Genomic DNA, 9,706 nt, shown 5'->3' on the forward strand with positions numbered 1-9,706 from the left:
ATATGTAGCTGCCTGGAATGAGTGGCTTCAGTTTGCTATGTGCATCCCTGGAAAATTGTTGCAACTGTGAATATCTGACAGAGAGCCAGACACCCTTGAGGGCACCACAGAAACTGGCAGCTTCAATGGCTGCTGGTGTTATTATCAGGGTAACACACCTAGCAAAATTGTGCTGGTGAGACCTGTTCCCAAATTACAGCAAGTAAATTGGAAGTAATATTCTAGGAAAAAGATTACTTCTCAGGATGTTGTTGTAGTGTAATTAAATGGGCAGATAAGACTAAAGAACCACTTGCAGCATTAACAACTGAAAATAGACCTGGGAGCAAGGCATTAATTACAGGTTCATGGATCCTGAGGGAACTGAGCCTCAGCTAAGGCCTCTCGTTCTTGTGCAGCAAGAAAAAGAACTGCAAGTTGACTCAGCAGGATCAGACCAGCACTATTTGTGTGGAGTATTCCAGGGAAATGATGGTCCCCGTTTAGTTTGATGGGGTATTTCTGCTTTTGGGCAGAGGGTTAGTTAAGACTTATTCCAACAGGGAAATGCCAGTGTATAAACCTGAAACCTATTACCTGGTTTCTAAGGATAATAAAATATTCATAAATTGAGCCGTGTCAGCTAGTGTGTGGGGAGTACTAGAGACCAGCAGGCTTTAAGGACAAGCCACAATTTCGGGGTGAATAGCAGAGCTTAGCTGGAGTCAAGCCAGTTAGAGTCAGAGGGCATTTTATTTACCAGTGTACTACTTAGAACTCAGGTTGGATGTACAAGGGAATAGTTAATGAGCCTAATTATCCTTCTGAGATGGTCTGAAAATACCAATGGACATTTTTTCTTCCAAATTTGACAAGATTTGGATGTTTCCATGGAGATCACCTATTCTGCTGAAACTCCAGTGAAAATGACCACCGTGAACTTTCCTGAACCTTCCAGTGACCTCCTTGGCCTGTCACAGACATATTCTTTGCTGTGGTACTTTTCTATGACACAGCCAGCCTGCCAGACGGCAAGGTGCCACTTCACCAATACCCTTACGGTGGCTGGTTCTTTCTGTCCTTTCCGTTGTATTGCTGTTGTTCTTCACCAGATCCTACTAGAAAATGTTTCTTCCTCAATTTGCTTTCACAGGCCTGTTTTCAATTCTGTTTGTCTCTGTGTAAGTCTGAGACTCATTCTAGAGACCATCTTAAATTCTTGCTCAGATACGTATGTATTTTTCCCATAATTATGTTTCCAGTAGAGGAATGGTGATGGAGGTAAAGGTTGTAACTTGAGACGATTTAGTTTTTGTGTTTAGATGTCATCAAGAGGAAGAGAGCTGGTGGTGACAGCAAGGCTGGGATGGGACATAGGTGGAGGCTCTGGAAGCTTCTTGCATTTCTTTCTCAAACTCTGTTGATTTCTGGATGCAGTAGAAGTTGTATTACATGGGAGCCAACCTTCAAAACATGCAATCAAACCTACAGGATGGGAATATGAAAAGAGGTTACACAGGAAGATTATGCAGCAAGACAGCTACAGGCTGCCCAGGAGTTTCAGAGCTTGTCTGTGGACTCAGGGTACAACTCTACATTTTACTCTCACAGACTTCATTAGTACTTAAGGTGTTTTTTTGGGACCATATTGATAAGAAATAAGAAAGGTGACCAAAGATGTCAAGGATTCTGAAATTTTGCTCTTCCATGGCTTGGTTTCTTTACTTCAGAATGGTGGTAGGTATGTTTTCTTACTCTCTATCAGAATCAATATGGGGCACTATGGAGTTATCAGTTCCCAACATGACAGAATTTGTTAGTAGGAGTGTATTTGCAAGCAAAAAGAGCACAGCTGTACCTTTAAAAATAGAGTTATGTTTTAGAACATTCTTCATGATGTCTCCCCCAAGCCAATACTGCTATTTTGTATCTCCTAGCAGAACTCAAACAGAACTATTTGTGTTGTTCCACAGAGGGAAGAATTCGCATTTTCTTGTACTTAAGTCAGCATGAGGTTCTTAATGTGATGGTTTAGAGAGTCTTTTGGGGGGGAAGTGAATCAAGGGCTCTGCTATCACAGTGTTTTCCAGTTGCAAATCTCACTGCAACTTATGTGTGAGAAACAGCTTTGGGGTAGCCCACATTCCTGTTTCTCTTCCTTTTCTGCATCAAAATCTGTCACAGTGAAATGTCATACAGGTTTCTATTAATGGGATTTATTTTAAGATCATTGCAGCAGAAAAAGTGACTAATGCTGCCCCATGATATCTTTACTTCTGAGGTGAAGAGGGTGCTTCCAAGCTGTCAATGAGGCCAAAGTGCTTGTTTCTAAAACCATGTGAAGTATGTGCAGCAATTTGTTTACACCAAAAATAGACCCTGTCTTGCCACTGAGAGGGTATCTGAGAGCACAATCCAGTTTCTGACAGGATTTTGCTTTTCATTCTTATCTCAATAGATCTGGAGTATGAAGAGTTAGTTTTTGGAACTGAATGCTGAGTTCTTTCAGTCATTTGAAAGCACTTCTCATTCGGCAGCTGAAGATCCCCTGAGTCTGTCGCAGTTTGGTGACTGTTGGAGAGCCACGTCAATGATGTGCTGCCCAGGAACTCCTGCAGCACACAGCCTTCCTCCCCATGCCCAAACCACAAATCCTGCCACAGTGCCCCAACACGGTGGGGCTGGTGGACTGAGTTCCCAATCCTTGCTAATGCTCTTGATACCTGATACTTCCTTCTCCACCCTCTTTTCACAGCAGAGTTCTGAAGAACCACAGCTGATCCCACTCTCTGCTATATTTGAGCAAATCAAATCCTAGTAAAGAAGCAGTCAAATTCATTTGCAAGTGAGCTGTATATCTAAACACGTGCAGAAGAGTATGAGCAGGAAGGACAAGAAAATAGCCTCCATATGGCCTCACCAGGTTTCTGCCCACAATGAGTTGTCTTCAGCGAGTAAAACCAGATCTAAAATTTATGTGAATCCAATAGGCTAAGCTATAAAATTGATAGTATGATATGGAGGTGTTAGTCAGATGTAATAGGCCATTTAGAAAAAAATAGATATAGATTTTCTGTCTTTTCCCTGATCCATTTCCTTTCTCACAAAGGAACAGCTAAGAAGGGAAGTGCTGCGCTTTTGTTTCATAACCATTGCTCTGATGCTTATGGTGATGCTTTAATGGAGATGCTTTGAATTTCTTACTTTAAATTGCTGTTACCTATTACTTTCATATCCGCTTTCAGTTACAGTTAAATGAAGCGCCTATTTAGTAATTCTTACCTAAGGACACAAGAAAACAATAGGAAGATGCTTAGTGCTGCTAAGAAGCCTCAGGAATGTAGTGTGTGTGTGTATTCATAAACTGCATGAATATTTCCGTGGACAAAATGAGCTTGCACACATGGTTGGGATTTGTGCTCAGGGTTATAGCAGCTAGTTGTGCAGGAATCTTCTTCCGTGATTCTGTGAATGTTGGCATCTATGCTCCAGGACGAGGCAATTTCAGTATATTATTAGAAAATGCTGCATTGCAAAAGATGTGAGCCCTTTTTTTAATGCAAAGCATTCAGTATATGTTACATATCCCTCTTCAGTACCTTGTCTGCAGGGTACTTAGGCTAACAGCAGTTGAAAGCCAAAGCAAAACCATAGATGAAGCATTAAAACTCCTGGATTTGCTCTGAGGGCCCTATATACCATCAGAAAAGATGAGTGATGGGGCCACTTCAAATTTCCTAGTACTGTGATTTCTGTTTAAAAAAAAAAATAAATGGTGGTTTTACCCAAATGGAGAAGAAAAATAAGATCAACAGGAATCTATCAGTTTCAACAGCATTTCACTCAAAGCAAATAAAATGCTCTAAGCCACCCTGTGTCTTCCTATCACACATGGCCACCCCCTGCACATCTCAGGAGGTACTTTGAGGGTAGCAAACATTCTGCTTTGACATTTTCTGAATGCATCATTTTTCACTGCAAAGTCATCTCATACTTCAATATTTCCTAAACCTTTGTGAATTATATTAAAAAAAAAAAACCACAACACACCACAAACAAAAGAAAATGACAACAGCAAGAAAACAACACATATATCACTGAAAACTTTATCCAAAGTTGTTGTTTCTGTTATATTTTACAGACAAGAAGTCCACTGAGCTGATTTCATAGGATTATAGAATGGCTTGGGTTGTAAGGGACCTCAGGGATCATCATGTTCCAACCCCCTGCCACAGGTAGGGCTGCCAGCCATTAGATCGTGTACTAGATCAGATTGCCCAGGTCACCATCCAACCTGACCTTAAACACCTCCAGTGCTGAGGAATATGGGAAGTCTGGAATTTGGGAGAAGGGTTCTGTTGGAAACACCTCAAGCAATCCTTCACTGATCAGCCTCTGGCAAAGGTGCTTTATGTACTATCCTGTTCCTCCCAAGTGCTGTGGGAATGGATAGGCTGCATCTCATGGCAAAGCAATATCTGGTATATCTGCCTGTACCTCTTCTCTTAATTTAAATTAGTGCCAAACACAGATACCTTTCCAAGTTTAGAAATAATTGGTTGGATGCAACCAAATGCAATCTGTGCAGGGCCAAGAGAATTAATGATTTGTCAACTCTGTGTTTAGTAAATAACAAAACAAATTATGAGACTTTCAAAAAGATTCGTTTCTTTTAATGTGATCTTTTATTAAAAAGTGTAAATCAAACCATTTACATTTTTCTAATTCATACTGTCATGCTAAGTATTTATTATCTATCCTGTGGTTTTCAAACAATCTTGCTCTTACTTCAGGGAGATAAATTTAGTAGGTGACTGATTCAGTAGTAATGTAATTAAAACTTCAAACACCCCATTGGCCTCATCTTTGATAGTGTTTGGCTTTCAGTTCTTTTTGAAGATTTGCTCCTGAAGAATTAGGAATTGGTGTGGTGGAGAAAAGGGATTAGTATTCCTTTGATTTTCTTGTTGATTGACAGACTGTTTCAAAAAAAAAAACAATCCAACCACAAAAACAACAACAAAAAAGACTATGTGTCTCACATGGTGCTAATACATAAATAAACCAAATAAACTAAATGCAAAGCAAGCAAGAAATAACCAAAAACAAAAACACCACAAAAGAAATGATTCTTAGCATGATTACTGATAAAACTCCAGTGCCTGGTGCCACCCTGTTTATCACCTGGTAAGAAAACCGTGCCAGATACAAACTGCTTCCCTTGGGGAATGACAGACTTTTCGCTTCCTGAGTAGTCCTACAGAGATTTGTCTGCCTCATCCTGCAGTAATCCCAAATTACACAACCTGGATTTAAGAGAATCATCAGACATTTCCATATCAGCTAGATTTTCCAGAGGACGTGTAAGATGTGCCTTTCTCAGGAGCTCAAACATTGTTCTTTATATATCAAACTGATCATAGAAGTTGGCCCATGTTGAGAAAGGCTCTTTCTGTGGAGAACCCTGGTACCAGTGGCAGCTCTGGACTCTGCTGGGACATTCTTGTACATGGGACCTCGAGCAGGCAGACTGCTGGGGTTGCTGGTACTCAGTTGCTTGCTCTCTTGCTGGAGGAGTCTTATTCATCTTACTGCACATACATGTGCTCTCATGTTTCTTGCATCTGCTAAGGCAGTTCTAAAAGTTAAAGCATCATTAAAGTACAGAGGTGGATAATTTTCCCCCAGGAATTTATTTTATTTATGTTACTCTCTGATTTGTTAAAACTGACTGATAGCAAGGCCAGGAATTTGCAGGAAGGTGGATATGCCAACATTTTTGAAGGATAAATAGGAAGAACTGGATAATTACAACTCTTTCAACATGACACTGATCCCAGAGTGGATAATGGAATGTTCAATCTGGGATTTGGCTGATAAAGAATTAAAAGACAGTAATGCAATTAATGCTAATCTACCTAGGATCATGGGCAATAGATCTTGTCAAACTAAAGAGGCTAACTGTACTTGATAGCTTTACAAGCTGTGTTGACAAGGGAAATGCTATCAGTTTAATGGATTCAGACTTTCCTAAAACATTTGCCTTAGTTCCATATAGAAAAATAGAAAATCAACACAGGTACATTGAATTGATTAAAAGCTCCTAATGAGCAGAACTCAAAACATTCCTGTAAATTGAGGATCATTACTAGGCAAGTGAAATGCTAGTGAAGACTGCTGTTTAACAGCTCTGTCAATGCTTTGAAAGAAAGCATAACAATCTTTCTGATAAAGATTAGTGATGACAATAACAGTGGGGAGTGATAAATAATGTGAAGAGAAGTGATGGACATGGAGTGGTCTGAAACAGTTGGTCCAGCTGCACGTCTTTTATAATAGCAAATGTGAAATTGGATACTGAACCAAGAACAAATGAAGACAGTTGCTGGAGAAACTGGTTCCCCAGAAAGCCTGCTCAGGGTGGGTAAAACAGACTCAACATGGCCTCCTGGTTTGGGGTCTCAGCAGATGAGCTGAGGGGCTCCTTGTTATCAAATCGGGAAATGTCAGATTGGCACAGTGAGATTTTTAACATCTCACACTGTGACCCTTTTAGAATACATCTTGTAGCCCTCACTTTGCAAAGTGTGTAGGAGCATACTGAGTCCTTTTTTCCATTGAGGATATACTTTAAGAGTTTGCTGAGCTGGGGAACTTCACTACAAGATACTCTCCCATTATCTTGTGGTTGGATTTTTTTTTCCTGCTGGTTTCACAAACTCATTTGGATGCAGTGGTTTTCTGTGCTTTAATTTACTTTCTCTGTTTGTCTCTAAACTTTGTATATTCACAAAAGGAGTTAAATGAATGCTATTTATTGTACAGCCTGTAATGATCCTTTTGGAGAGCACCCATTATGTAGATACTCACAATGTACATCTTTTCCTGATAGGGAGCTCTCATGACATAAACACAACAAAACAAATATCAGGTTCAGTTCTGTGAACAATTTCATGTAGAACATGCTTTATTTCCAAGAACATCTCAGCACAGACACTGAAGTATTCATTCAGTTTAATGGAAGCTGGAATGTCTCCTGAGTTCATCCCATTATAACAGATGTTTCATTATCGATGTCTGGGTAAAAGTGTCATTCAAAGATCAGTGTGTTTGTGTGTGATTAAGTGCATGTGCAAAAATCTCAACCAGTTTAACAGAAGAGTTACTGCGGCTCCAAGTTTCAATTAGGATAGGATGTCCCCTGAAATAGCCTCAGGCAGTAACCCACTGACTTCTGGCCACCAGATGAAATATAACCCATTAACTATGATACTCAATCATCCAACCAGGTTTTTATCCAGCTGGTTGACTACCCATTCAGACCCTAACGTTCTAACTTGACTACAAGAATATGGTGGGAGATGGTATTGAAAACCATCTGAGGCAAATGGCATCTACTCCTCTCACCTTGTCCACAAATCCATCTGTTTTATCATAGAAGGCAATTGGATGAATCAGGCATGATCCATCTCTGATCCATCTGACTAGTTCCAGTCATCTTCTTTCACTTGTATTGAGGAATGGTTCCACATTTTTCTCAGGAGCTGGAGTGAGAGTGACTAGCTTGTTGTTTTGATTGCTTTTGAAGATGAAATGAAGGTTTTCTTTCTACAGTCACTGGTTACCTCTTATGATCTGTGGCTTTTCAATGGCTGTAGAAAGTGGACTGTAATGAAATTGGTCAAGTATTTTGACACAAAATAATTGACATAAAATAATTGGACACAAAATAATTTTGGACATCTGGTCCCATGAAATTGTATAAAATTCAGGGTGTGTAATGTAACTTCTTTGAGCTGCCTACACAAATGTTTCATCCTCATTCACATCCTGTTTGACAACATGCTCTCACCCTTATATCAACCCACTCTAAATCACTACTTCCTCCTCTTATACAGACCCCAAGAAGTCACCCTCCCCATCGAGTCTCATACTAAAGCTCAGTACCTGAGCTCCTGCTTCATGTAGAAGGCAATACCTTTCATCTTCTCCATGAGTGCCTCCTGAAGACTTTACATCCATCTGTAACAGAACTTCAGGCATTTAAGCTATCCCACTTAATTTCAGATATTCCAGTGATATTATAGCGTACTGATGATAATGAAAGATATTTAAAGTTATTTAAATATCTATTATATTCCTCCTGAAAGCACCTACAGCCTCTCAAGTTTGAGACAGCATCCCATAGGGTAAAATGCCATACAGAGAGGAAAAAGTAGTCTGGCTTGAAAATGTGAAGCAGCAGGTTGTTTGCAAGACCTTCACGTGTAATTTACAGCTGCAGGAACCAATTTAGCAGGAGAAAAAATATGAGATTGCCTTCAGCAGAAATCTTGCTCCATTGCTTTGTGTTAGGGCCCTTTCACAAGCCACATTTTGACTGGGGGTTGTATTAACTTCCTTGGTCAAAAATACACTGATCTGCTTCAGCCTGGATGAAATGATGCTATTTCAAAAATGTCTATACTAGGGAAGCCTTGTGGAGTGAGTGTGATATCTTCTGCCTACAGACAGTTTTGAGAGTAATTGGCACAGGCTTAAATGAAATTGGTCTACCACGGATAAAGCAAAAGGCTATTATATTAAGCATAAAAATTGTCTAGATGTATTGACCTTAATAGAGAAACAGTGATTTACCCTAGCTGAGAAACTGGCTCTGCATGACTATTTATTTATTTTGTTTTCCTTTTCTTACTGTTCCTATATTTTTCTTCTCTCATCCTTCCCTGTTCCCTTTGTACATAGGCATATATAAACACCCAGACTTGTTACTTACTCTAGATTTATCATTTTGCAATCAGGCTTCAGGCCAATATCATAACAGAGAAAGGAGTACTTAGGTTTTGAGCTCAAGAAATTTTCACACTCTCACCATGTTCCTCAACCGAATAATTTTTATGGAACAAAGGTAAGTTGTGAACTAGCCAGGCTGAGGGATTATTTATTATTTCAAAGCCAGAAATCTTGATTGGTTTTTCCTGGTCTTTGCTGATATATGGACACAACTTTTCTAAATTCTTTTGTGTTCTTTTTATATGTCCTGAAAAGTCAATGTCACTTCTTTGCAAACCCCTCTTGCCAGAATTTATCCTTCTGATGCAAAGTCTGATATTTTGATATTATGCCTAGCTCAATGATTTTTTCTGGAATGAGGAGTCCCAGAGAAGGTTGAAGAAGAATGTAGTCTAAGTAATGCAAAACCTTCTTGCAAATACAAGTTAAAATAAAATAAGCCCCTTTATATTTTTTCCCTCTTGCATTTACTAGATCATCTCTCTCCCTTGACAATGTCTTCAGGCATTCTCAATTTGTTGTGATCTAGCTGTTCAGGTCCTTTGATGTTCATTGCAAGGAATAGGTATGGAGAACACTTTTCTGCTACTGTCTTAGTTTGAATAGATAAAAAAATTGAATTCCTTCACCCCTTGGACACCAGGTCAGTTCAGCTAGGAGATCCAGCTTGGTCTTAGCCACCTGTAACAAAACCAAGCACTTGACACTGGAGCATAAGAAATAGAAGGCAAAGCAATGCAGGCAGTGCCTAACTTCATATTCTGGCATTTTCCCATTCTAACTGCTGGTTTTGCTCCTCAGTAAATTTTTTGAACTTTAACTGTCTCTAAGCCAGGTGGCCAGACGTCATTTCAGGCAGATGGTTTTTTGTTTTTGTTTTTTGTAAATTTCAACTAAACTCCCACTTACTATGCACTGGATCCATAGTACACTA

The sequence above is a fragment of the Lagopus muta genome, chromosome 7 (genome assembly GCF_023343835.1).
Source record: "Lagopus muta isolate bLagMut1 chromosome 7, bLagMut1 primary, whole genome shotgun sequence".
Classification (NCBI taxonomy): Eukaryota; Metazoa; Chordata; class Aves; order Galliformes; family Phasianidae; genus Lagopus; species Lagopus muta.